Consider the following 12,756-nt stretch of genomic DNA (forward strand, 5'->3'; position numbering starts at 1 on the left):
TCCCTGATGGCAGCCACCTCTACGATGTTCTGAATGATGAACTTCTTAATGGCCTTGTCCTTGGGCACACAGCGGGCTCAGTTAGTGCAGCGAACTGGCTGCACATGGCTGCGGCCCTTTTTGGCACGACCGTTGTTTCTCCTTTTTTTGGTCATCTTGGAGCCAAGTCCCGAAAGAGGCTAAAATGGCTCTCTTAATGAGGATATCTTCTTCCCTGCCCCTATATCCACCCTTCCTTCATCTCAACCCTCCCACTCCACCAAGCTCTCCTCAAACCTTCCCTTCTCCCTTCTCTCTCCCACTCTTCCTTTCCCCCATCCCACCCTCACCCCCACCCCCATGCTCCCAACTTTTGCCTGGCAATTTTGTCTGCTTCCGATTTCCAGGAGGATCTACGTATGATTTTCTTTGGGTTCAAGTTATTATTTTGCTTCTCTAAGCTTGTAAACTATAGGCTCAATGTCCTTTGTTGATGGCTAGAGTCTACTAATGAGTGAGTACATACCATATTCATCCTTTTGGGTCTGGGTTATCTCACTCGGGATAGTATTTTTTTTTTGGTTTTTTTTGAGACAGGGTTTCTCTGTGGCTTTGGAGCCTGTTCTGGAACTAGCTATGTAGACCAGGCTGGTCTCGAATTCACAGAGATCGGCCTGCCTCTGCCTCCCGAGTGCTGGGATTAAAGGCGTGCGCCACCATCGCCCGGCGGGATAGTATTTTCTATTTCCATCCATTTGCATGCAGAATTCAAGGTGTTATTTTTTTTTTACCACTGCGTAGTACTCTAATGTGTATATGTTCCACACTGTCTTTATCCATTCTTCCATTGAGGGGCATCTAGGTTGTTTCCAGGTTCTGGCTAATACAAATAATGCTGCTATGAACATAGTTGAACAAATGTTTTTGTAGTATGCTTGGGTATATTTCCAAGAGTAGTATTGCTGGATCCTGAGGTAGGTTGACTCACAATTTCCTGAGAAACTGCCACACTTATTTCCGAAGTGGTTTCACAAGTTTGCATACTTAGCAGCAATGGATGAGTGTTCCCCTTACTCCACATCCTCTCCAGCATAGGCTATCATTGGTGATTTTGATTTTAGCCTTTCTGACAGTTGTAAGATGGTATCTCAAAGTTGTTTTGATTTGCATTTTCCTGATTGCCAAAGAAGTTGAATATGACCTTAAGTATCTTTTGATCATTTGAGCTTCTTTTGTTGAAAATTCTGTGTCTGTTCAGTACTCCATTTTTTAATTGGGTTATTTAGAATTTTAAAGTCTAGTTTCTTGAGTTCTTTATATATTTTGGAGATCAGACCTTTGTCTGATGTGGGGTTGGTGAAGATCTTCTCCCATTCATCAAGATTCCTTTTTGATTTAATGACAGTGTCCTTTGCTTTACAGAAGCTTCTCAGTTTCAGGAAGTCCTATTTATTCATCATTGCTCTTGTTGTCTGTGCTATTGGGGTTTTACATAGGAAGTGGTCTCCTGTGCCCATGTGTTGCAGTCTACGTCCCACTTTCTCTTCTATAAGTTTCAGTGTGGTAAGGTTTATATTTATGTCTTTAATCCATTTGGACTTGAGATTTCTACATGGTGATAGATATGAATCTATTTTCATTATTCTACAGGTTGAAATCCAGTTATGCCTGTACCATTTGTTAAAGGTGATTTCTTTCTTCCATTGTATGCTTTTAGCTCCTTTGTCAAAAATCAGGTGTTCATAGGTTTGTGGGTTAATATCCAGGTCTTTGATTTGACTCCATTGTTCAACATCTCTGTTCCTATGCCAATACCAAGCTGTTTTCTTTACTGTAGCTCTGTGATAGATTTTGAAGTCAGGGATGGTAATGCCTCCAGAAGGACCTTTATTGTGCAGGATTGTTTTGTCTATCCTGGGTTTTTTGTATTTCTATATAAAGTTGATTATTTTTCTCTCAAGGTCTGTGAAGAATTTTGTTGGGATTTTGATGGGGATTGCATTGAATCTATAGAGTGCTTTTGTTAGAATTGCCATTTTTATTATGTTGATTCTTCCAATTTAAGAGCATGGAAGATCCTTCCATTTTCTGGTGGCCTCTTCAATTTCTTTTTTCAAAGCCTTAACCTTCTTGTCAAATAGATCTTTCACTTCCTTGGTTAGTGTTACCCCAAGATATTTAATGCTATTTGTGGCTATTGTGAAAGGTGAAGTTTTTCTGATTTCCCTCTCTGCTTCTCTATCCTTTGTGTATAGGAGGGCTACTGATTTTCTGGAGTTGATCTCGTATCCTTCCAAATCATTGAAGGTGTTCATCAGCTGTATTAGTTCTTTGGTAGAGTTTTTGGGTCATTGATGTACACTATCATATCATCTGCAAATAATGAAAATTTGACTTCTTTTTTTCCAATTCGAATCCCATTGATGTCCTTATGTTATCTTATTGCTATTGCTAGATCTTCAAACATTACATTGAAGAGATATTGAGAGAGTGGCCAGCCTTGTCTTGTTCCTGATTTTAATGGAATGGCTTTGAGTTTCTCTCCATTTAATTTGAATTTAGCGGTCGGCTTGCTGTGTATTGCTTTTATTATATTTTGGTATGTTCGTTGTATCCCTATCCGCTCTAAGACATTTATCATAAAGGGGTTTTTTATTTTATCAAATAATTTTTCAGGATCTAATGAAATGATCGTATGGTTTTTTTCTTTCAGTTTATTTATATGATGGATTACATTGATAGATATTTTTGTGTTGATCCAGCCCTGCATAACTGGGATAAAGCCTACTTGATCATAATGGATAATTATTTTGATGTGTTCTTGGATTCAGTTTGCCAGTATTTTATTGATAATTTTTGCATCGATGTTCATGAGTGAGATTGGTCTGTAATTCTCTTTCTTGGTTGAGTCTCTGTGTGGTTTTGGTATCAGGGTAACTGTAGTTTCATAAAAAGAGTTTGGCAATTACTCTTCTGTTTCTATTATATGAAACATATTAAGAAGTATAGGTATCAGCTCTTCTTGGAAATTCTGGTAAAATTCTGCATTAAAACCACGTGGTTCTGGGCTTTTTTTTGGGTAGGGAGGTTTTTTATGACATCTATTTCCTTACAACTTATAGGTCTATTTAAATTGTTCACCTGGTCTTCATTTAATTTTGGTATATAGTACTTATCTTTAAAGGGTCCATTTCTTTTACATTTTCCAACTTTGTGGCATACAGGCTTTTGTAGTATGTCCTAATATTCTCTGAATTTCCTCAGTGTCTGTTGTTATGTTCCTTTTTTCATTTTTGATTTTGTTAATTTGTTTGTTCTCTGTCTGCCTTTTTATTAGTTTGGACAGGGGCTTGTCAATTTGTTGATTTTTTTCAAAGAACCAGCTGTTTGTTTTTTTTAAAGCAATTATGAGTTTCAATTTTTAAATTTCAATTCTTTTAAATTCATCCTTACCCTATTTCTGTTTCCCATTGTTTCCAGGTCAATAAGAATTTCTTTCTTCTTTTCTCAAGTATGTTGATTGTTTATTTCTGTTTCGAGCAATGTCTTCTGTAGATTAGGCTTGCCTTACACTATGTAGTTAATAATTCCATTGAACTCATAATCCTGCTTCTTCTGCCCAGTGCCAGAAAAAAAATCTTGCTACTGCTTCAAGGCTAGGCCTTAGCTGGGCAGTGAGAAGAAATAATAGACCAGTAGATCCCGTGTAAGAATTGAGTTCAATGGTCAAATTTAAAGCATATGTTGTCCCAGTTTAAAAGGGCATAGACATGAAGGAGCATAAAAACTCCCCTGTTTTGAAAGTAGTGCATATTAGAAATATGTAGTTACATTGATTGAAGTGTGATCATAATTAGTATTATTAATAAATTTCCAGATTCAGATATTGGGGTAAAACTGACAGAACACAGATGAAACCAAGCAGCTACATTAAAATTATGCAGTTAACTTGTTTGATTGAAGCATGATCCTAATTAGTATTATTAATAAAATTCCTGAGTCAGATATTGGGTAAAAGCTGTCAGAACAGAGAAGCAATCCAACAGCCACATTCACTTTTTAGATCTCTAAACTTTTGGATCTAATGAGGGAAGAGATCCCGTCCCCACCCATCTTAAATTCTTGTCCTCATCTCCCAAATGCTGGAATTAAAGGCATGAGCCACTTACTGCCTAAACCTCTGGTTCACTAGTGGTTACCCCCCACTTCTTATCTCCAGAGAAGCTTTATTTGTTGGAATAAACATGAAATATCATGGAGTAATTGATAAATGTCCTGACTGGTCACTTCTCACATCCACAGACCAGGAAATCTAGAATCTGGATTAAGAAGGGAACTTAATATGGAACCCAATTACAGATAATACACTAGTTTGAACAAAATATAACTGGATAAAATGGTATGGCAGTGCCTAAAAGAACTGGTATTTTACAGGTTTAAGATGAACATTCTGAGAGAAAATGACTGAAACTTGGTGTGCTCTATTATAAATGTTTTGACTCTGGACTATATGGCCATAAAGTCTATTTCAACTTTTTAAAATAATTTTTGAGGATAACAATTCCTTAATTTCCTTCTTTATTCTTCTTCTAAGCCTTTCCATAGACTCTTCATTGTTTTCAAATTCATGGCTTCTTTTTGCTTTAACAGCAGTTAATGTGACCTTTGTTTGGCAGCAGAATTTATAAGTTGTGATACCTCTACCTGTCTTCAAAGGACATCAAGTCTGTAATGAAAAATGCACACAAGGAAAACTGTATCTTGGAGGAGGAACAGGAAGTGCACTGAGAGACTGGAAGAGTTCCTACTAAAATACATATTTTATTGATGAGAGTCTTTCCCTAGGGTGGAAGGTCATAGCTGCGAAGGCCTATACAATCTAATCTTTAATCTCTGCTCATCTAGTAGGGGGGCTGCTATTATCCCGAGGCCCAGCTGGGTGATTCTACAGGGCAACATTGGGAGGTAGATTTTTGAATTTTTCTTGATTTCTTCTCTTATGATGCTCTGGGCAAAAGTGAAGGAGACCATAAGTCATGCCATGAGAAGTGGAGGTACATTGCCTTCTGAATAGGATGAGCAGGTTTGCTGTGCTGTCAGATCTTCTGGGAGTTTGATGGACCATATGGTAGACTGTGCTTCTGTTCATTCATGTGTTGACCTAGGCCATGTACCCAGGACTCTAAATATTCTTGAGTGTTCATTTGGAAAATAATGGACAGAGACATTGAAGACTGCAGTATAGAATGGTATAGTGACAAAGAATACATTGTTATTTTCACCTAAAAGATCCAACTCTTAGTATGATTTAAATGAGAAGACAAACAGTGAAAATAATGCGTGTTCCAGGATTTAATAATGAATCTAAATATGACATGAGATTGTGTAGTATCATGGGAAATAAACTCTGATAGCAGTAGGTCAACTAAAATTAAGTAACAGCATGCTGCATTGTTATAGTTGATGTAAAATTACACATATTTAGTGTATGAATTCAGGTTCATTTGGACATAATACTCCCATGGGCCAGCACCATTACCATAGGGGACACAGTAAAGTGTCATGCCCAGACATTCTCTTTATATCCATGTGTTGATGTGTCTTCATTATATACAGAGTAGTACTCATAAAATGACATAAATTACTATAAATCCCAGCAATCTCCTCAGTATATTTTCCATATTAATGGAATTAGAATTTAGAAAAAAAAAGAATTTAGAAGTATTGGATTCTCATGCTATGGTGTTCTAAATATAAAATCAACCTAAATGTTCACTTATGGAGAAAAAGTTTTGTGTCTCATGAGGCCAGTGTGCTAACAAATGAATGAGGATGATAACAATGGTCAAAAGCTCATGAACTCCTAAAGGACTGTCACAGTCAGTACTGTGTCCATCATAAAAAAAATGTAATTACAGCTTAGGGTATGTCAACCCACCTATTTCTCTCATTTGTTTCTAATCACTATTGTGCTCTCATAAATCACGTGGAAGTGAGAGCTTCAGCAATAAAAAATGAGAATCTAACTAAGGTAGCAATGTAAAATGAAAGACAAAGAATGAATCTAGTTGAGGCAATCACTGGTAAATGGTTTTTCTAATGTTCATTTAGTTGGTATGTGGAGAGGAAAAATATCAAGCTTTTTAAAGCAAGGATTATTATGGAGATTAGATGCAAATGTGCTACTATGGCATAAAATGCAGAAAAATGCTTTATTTGGTTAGTGTGAGAACTTTTTCAATGAGTCATACTACACAAAAAGTAAAATTAAAGTGAAGAAATAGGTTGCCTTGTTTTGTATGAATTTAAATTATGACAATAAATTGTATTTTGACAAAAATGTGATAATCTTAGACAATTGAGTGTTTTCTTTTGTTGAAATAACCAACCTTAGAAAGTAACACTTTCATTTTTGCTTTGCATACTGCTTAAAGAATTAATATTTTAATATATCTCTTAATATATGATTAATACATAATTAGCATAGCAAAACATTATAACATTACTTATATTTTCATGTTATTAAATAATTACTCAAAAGGTATTTCTCCTTAAAGAGAAACAAGAGCATTCTTTTGGAATTAAATGAACACGGACCTCTGTAATATTCCACAGTTCAAACTAGTGGAAGAGAACACAAGAAAATGGCCTGGGTTTGTTTTCTGTATAATTTAACTTTTACATTGCTGAATTGTACAGAGATATAACATTCCCCATGTTTAATAAACAAACATGTTTCAGCTGATTGCATTTCCACCTGCATTTAAAACTTTTGCGGTACTCCACTTGAAGCTTTCTTATGCAGTCATTTCAGACTACCAGCTGACTTGCAAGCCTTTGCAAGTTCTTGCTGTCTTTCTTCAATCCCTTGTTTACCAGAGTGCTTCAAATTCCTTAATGTCTTTATAAGCAAAACTACATTTTATGTTACATTTTAGGATTAGTGAAATCATTTCTTTCATGTGCACACATTCTTGGATATATGCACTTGTTCATTCATGTACCACAAAGGCTGTGGGTGGTTCTTGATTGGTCAGCAAGAACAACTACATAGTTTTCATTTATTGTTGGCACCACCTAGTGGCCACAGTAAAACTAAAAATAAATAAATAAAATCACTTTTGTATGCTTACACATCATAAATTTCTCTTATGCCTACTTTTCTTTATAGACCACAATTAACCATCATGCATTTAACTAATTCATCATTTTGAACTTTCAATAAATTTGAAACAATTAAAAATGGGTAAAAGATATTCCACAGTATAAGTCAGTAATCATATTTGGCCCCATAACTTCATGGTAAATTTCTATAGGATATAGTACATGGTAACCAAGTATCAGTGTACTGACTAAGAAAGGACATTTCCGGGAAAAAGTAGGAGGTAATTCCCAGTAATGCTTCCCAGAAACTATTCAAGAGGCAGCCATGTTGAATAACAGACCACAGGTAGGCTGTAGCCACAAACAAATGCATGACCTTGACAACTGTGGGTGTCTGTCCTAGATAATCAAATCTAGGCTCCACACATTCTTTGATTTACAGAAATATAGGGAAAGCAGCCAGAAGGTGTCTGACCTGTGCTCTAGGGTCAGATAGAGAAAGAAGACACACAAACAGTAAACTTAGGATCTCTTAAGAGAGCGGCTTATTTGTTGCTAATGTTGAGTCATGAAGTCCTTGGTTGAAGGAGGCAAGCCTCTGGTCACTGCTAGAAAACATAGCCCACCAAAGAAAAGGCTCTCTTTATTTTATTATTGAAAAAAAAATTTCTGCCTCCTCCCAGCCTCCCATTTCCCTCCCCCTCTTCCCGCCCCTCTCCCCCTCCCCCCACTTTTCTTCTCCTCCCTCTCCAGTCCGAAGAGCAGTCATGGTTCCCTGCCCTGTGGAAAATCCAAGGTCCTCCCCCCCCTCCATCCAGGTCTAGGAAGGTGAACATCCAAACTGGTTAGGCTCCCACAAAGCCAGAACATGAAGTAGGAACAAAACCCCGTGCCATTGTCCTTAGCTTCTCATCAGACCTCATTGTCTGCCATGTTCAGAGAGTCCGGTTTTATCCCTTGCTTTTTCAGTCACAGACCAGCTGGCCTTGGTGAGCTCCCAATAGATCAGCCCCACTGTCTCAGTGGGTGGGTGTACCCCTCATGGTCCTGACTTCCTTGCTCATGTTCCTCCTCCTTCTGCTCCTCATTGGGACCTTGGGAGCTCAGTCCGGTGCTCCAGTGTGGGTCTCTGTCTCTATTTCCGTCCATCGCCAGATGAAGGTTCTATGGTGATATGCAAGATATTCATCAGTATGGCTATAGGATCGGGTCATTTCAGGTTCCCTATCCTCAGCTGCCCAAGGGACTAACTGGGGACATCGCCCGGGGCACCTGGGAGCCACTCTAGGTTCAAGACTCTTGCCAACCCTAAGATGGCCCCCTTAACTAAGATATGTGCTTCCCTGCTCCCCTATCCAACCCTCCTATATCCCAATCATCCCGTTTCCCCAAGTTCCCCACATCCTCCCCTTCTCACTTTTCTCTCCCCCTCTCCCCTAGGTTCTCTTAAGAGAGCTGCTTGATTGATTTGTTGCTAATGTCATAAAGCCCTTGGTTGAAGGAGGCAAGCCTCTGGTCACTGCTAGAAAACATAGCCTGCCAAAGAAAAGGCATTACAAAGATGCTGCATTTGACTATGTTTTTGGGCGTTCAGAATTTTTTCCAAGTTATTTCAGATTTTATGTGGAAATCTGGCTACACATTGGAATGCCATTTGTGAACAGACATTTTTTCTTTAACTGTCAGCTCAAAATTACCACACAGAGGCTTTTAAGATTTTAAGAATTGAAAATGCTTACCCAAAAGGTCATAGTTATTACTAACCTGCTCTTACATTTTAGTTAACCCATATTCCCCATTTAGTATCTTCCACTGGTAGAACATTTATCAGCATGGCACATTCATGTCTTCCTCCCTCTGCCTCATGCCCAGCTTCTGGCCAGTCAGTGTTTTATTCAACCAATTTGAGTGACAAATCTTTAGAGTATACAATAAAATTACTAGGAAATGGGATTTGGCTTACCAAATATTCAAAACCTGGCTACTCATGAAACTATGACTTCATTTTTATGTAAAACCTACCCAATAGCTGGGAATGTTTATATTACAAATATAAAATAGAATAAATAAACATTTGGAAAGCTACACAAGCAAAGTTAGTAATGATTTGTATGTATATGTATGTGCCAGTGTATATACTTTGTGTGTATATTTGTGCATGAGTGTGTATACATATTTGTGGAGATGTATGGATGTGTGCAATTGTGTATACATGTGTATGTGTGGAAGACAGAGGAGAAACTCTGGTGTTATTTCTCTGATTTTCCCAAACTTATTTGTTATTTTTTTTTGAGATGGGGTCTGTGATTGCTTTATAACTTTCCAAGTAGACTAGGCTAGCTGCCAAACAAGCCCTAGATACCCATTATTCTCCATGTCACAGTACTGTGTCAAAAGTCCTTGTGGCCATAATTTTTTTCTCTTCAGCATGAATTCTGGGCCTCAAATTGAGTTCCCTAAGCTCACAAGACAAGCTCACCTGTCTTCTCAGCCCCACTCAATTCCAGGACTTTGTCCTCACTGTTTGGTTTTGGTTTAGTTTTTGATACAATTCCATGTAACCTAGAGTCTGGGTCCCCAAGTGCTGTGTAATAGGTGTATGTGAAGTCCAGAAGTTGATATGAAGGGGCTTCCTCAATCTGTCTCTTTCTCTATCTCCATCTCTCTTTCTCTGTCTCTCTCTCTTTATCTATATCCCATTTTGAGACAGGATCTAACACTGGAGTTCTCTGATTCTCCTACTCTAGCTAATCAACAAATCCCAGGGATCTTCTTTTCTACATCTTACCTTAGCTGGGATCACAGGCATAGCCATCCACAACTTGACATTTTATATGGGTACAGGGATACAAAATCAAACACCCAATTCTTACACACAGTTCTTTAACACCCAAAGCTCCACAGATATTTCCTAAAAAGCATGGTATAAAAACAATATGAACAGATGGTTAGATATTAGATAAACAGATTGATATATGAGAAGACAAACATTAAATACCTATCAATTATGAAGTCTAAATGTGGAGTTTAGGAGTGTATTGCTATTGTTGCGGTTTGAACATGAAATTTCCTCATAATTTAATGACTGGTTTTCCTAGATGGTGGCACAATTTGGGGATTGTGGGATCATTTTATTCTAGGTGGAGGAATAGCCACTGGACATGTGACTTGAAAGTTATATATTTTCCTTGTCCTTTCAGTATTCTTTTTGTTTTCTGGTCTCCATGTCATAAAGAAATTCCTCAACAACCTGATCCAGGCACTGTGATTTTTGCCCAAGGGCACAGGACTAAGCAACTGTGAACAACTGAACCCAGAAGAAATCTACACCTCTACTGGGCCTTCCACAAGTCTAATTAACTGATTAGCACTTCAGTGACTGTAAAGCCATTTGAATGATATGGGATCAGAGCATAATTCTACTTTACAGTTGATTGTCTTTTACATTTGATTATTTGATTATGTTTAGCACCTTTAATAGCCATTTGTCTTTGTGATCTATTTTGTGTAGAGACACAAGATCCATGGGAACTGTTTTATAAAATTTTATAAAAGAACATTTAATTGTGAGTTGTTTACAGTTTCAGACGTTTAGTCTATTATTTTCATTGTGGGAAAAATGGAAGCATACAGTTAGTCAGGGTGCTACAGAAGAAGTTGAGATTTCTATGTCCAGCTCTGCAGCTAGCAGGAAAATAGAGACCCTGGGCCTAGGTAGGGCTCTTAAAACTCAAAGCCAGCCACTAGTGACAAACTTCCTCTAACAAGGCCACACCCACTCTAACAACATCACACCTATTGCCTCCCATTCACTGCCAATCCTTGGTAGAACTAAGTATTCAAATATATAAACCAATTGAGAAATTCTTATTTAAACAAACCATGATATTGTTTACCCACCATTATTTCTTACTTAATATCCTTTAATTGTAAATAGAAATCTTTGGAATGTACTAGTTTACAAACCCTTATTTCTACCAATCCAATGGCCTAGAACAGAGGTTTCCAAAGTATTATCTAAGATACATGACTCATAGCCACAGTTTCACCAAAGTATTTTAAAAGTATCTTAATGTCCTTTATTCTGTTTCTAAAAAACTTCATAAAACTTACATTTTTGCAGAAGGGAAGGTGGTGAACCTTTACCTGGGAAACTGATCATATTTTTCTCTAGAATGAACCATCTCTTATCTTTTTCATGGTGGGGTTGTGTTTCTGCATTGACATGATCAATGACTGGCCCTAATGAACCACTGGTCACTTTCTGTCCTTGAGTTGTTCTCATGGGTATCTTAGTCACAGGCACTGTAAATGAACCAACACAGCAATTTATTTTAGATTTATCTTAAGGTTTAATTTTATATTTGAAAAGATTCATGCATACACAAAAAAGAAAGAAATGAAAGAATGAAAAAGAAAGAAAGCAAAGGGAAAACTAGAAGAAATGTATATAATTGTTGAAAAGTGGATAGGCAAGGAGAAACTTCTTATATTCTCCAATATTGCACTACATGATCATTAAGGAGACAGCTTGATTCAGTTGAGATCCTTTAAGTACTGTGTGCCCTCTTTACTGCAAAGTTTAGTAATCAAAGTTAATACACTTAGCAAGCAAAATATAAATTCAACATTGAAGTTATTCATATTTCTTCTCTCTGAATATCTGTTATGGCTGCCAAATTGCTTGAAATGTGAGTCTGATCTCACTTCTACCCATGCCAGTTTGTTTTCTATTATTGTGATACAGCCACAATGTTTGGAGCAGCTTGAGTAGGAAAGGCCTTATTTGACTTCAATTTCCCTATCACAGTCCATCCTTGAGGAAATCCCAGCAAAAACTAAGGTATAGAAATGTTGCTTAGTGCCTTGCTCTGCTGTCTTGCTTAGCCTGCTCGACAGTGTCATAACTCACAGTGGTCTGTGTGCTCCCACTTAAATCACTAATCATAAGATGTCCCTTATAAGTGAGATCTACTGGAGACTTTTTTGTGTTGAAATTCTTTATTTCCAGATGTCAGTAAATTATATCACAGAGGTGAAAAAGTAAATGGCACATTATTGGGCAGAAGCACACTTCATTCCTACTGCTCCAAACTGTCTTATGTCTTGGAGAAATGAAAGATCAATCTAACATTCACTGATGCCAGCTTAAAATCCTAGACCAAGCCAAAGTGGAGAAGAGAACACCAGATGATTTGTGCTGCTGTGAATCACAGTGACTGCCTAGCTGAGGATATGGTTTGATTTCTTTAGATCAGAAATATTCACTTTGTTGGACAACACTTTGAAATATCAGTACATTTGAACTTGTTAGTATGATAGAGCACACACTGAGTGTTCAAGAATCACATATAGCTGAGTATCCTACAAAGTTATGTCTGTCCCAAAGAAGGTAGACTGGTCTTCTCCAAAGTATCACAGGTGCAGCTGCAGAGAAACTAGAAGGTTCAGAAAAGCCAATACACATCTGCCTCCTACTTAAGGACTCTGAATCCTATTCTACATTCTATACTGAGCAACATGTTTTTGTTTATTTATGATAAGATCAGGATATTCCCTGGAATTTAGTCACATTCGCCACCCAATTTGTATGAGAAACACTGATGGCAGTCAGGTGAAAGTTTGCTTCTTAACAGGACATTTGTAAGATTATCATAAACACAAAAAGCAATG

Source organism: Microtus oregoni, unplaced genomic scaffold (genome assembly GCF_018167655.1).
Source record: "Microtus oregoni isolate MIOR12 unplaced genomic scaffold, Mior012 000044F_ref0000062, whole genome shotgun sequence".
Taxonomy (NCBI): Eukaryota; Metazoa; Chordata; class Mammalia; order Rodentia; family Cricetidae; genus Microtus; species Microtus oregoni.